The sequence below is a fragment of the Anarrhichthys ocellatus genome, unplaced genomic scaffold (assembly GCF_004355925.1).
Source record: "Anarrhichthys ocellatus isolate YVR2014 unplaced genomic scaffold, GSC_Weel_1.0 scaffold38, whole genome shotgun sequence".
Classification (NCBI taxonomy): Eukaryota; Metazoa; Chordata; class Actinopteri; order Perciformes; family Anarhichadidae; genus Anarrhichthys; species Anarrhichthys ocellatus.
The window spans coordinates 2479863-2480332 of record NW_022280068.1 but is presented as its reverse complement, the minus strand read 5'-3'; positions in this window follow the sequence as shown (position 1 = coordinate 2480332).

The window sequence follows — 470 nt, the reverse complement described above, 5'->3', positions numbered from 1 at the left end:
ACACACACACACACACACACACACACACACACACACACACACACACAATCGAGCAGTCAAGTAGTGCATTCATTGTGCACACAGTATAATGTAGCTTCATCTTTTTCAGTTAGCAGTGAGTTGACTTACTTTTATTTATGGTGATAAACTGATCAATTAACAGACAGTTTATTTATATCATTTTTGGAAATTGCTTAATTAATAAGCAATTTAGGTCGTTAAAAAAATGAACAACTAAATTAAAAAAATCATTAAATGATGTTTTCAGTATTATGTGTGACACAACCAATATAAATACTACTGATACTAAAACTGCTGCTACTATTCCATTCTTTCTTCAAGTCAGGTCTGATTCCATTGCAGATATATGGTCAAATATACACAGGATTAAAAATGACTTTTACCTCTGACAGAGAATGTGACTGTGTGTGTGTGTGTGTGTATATCTCTGCCCTCTCTTCATTTGCAGT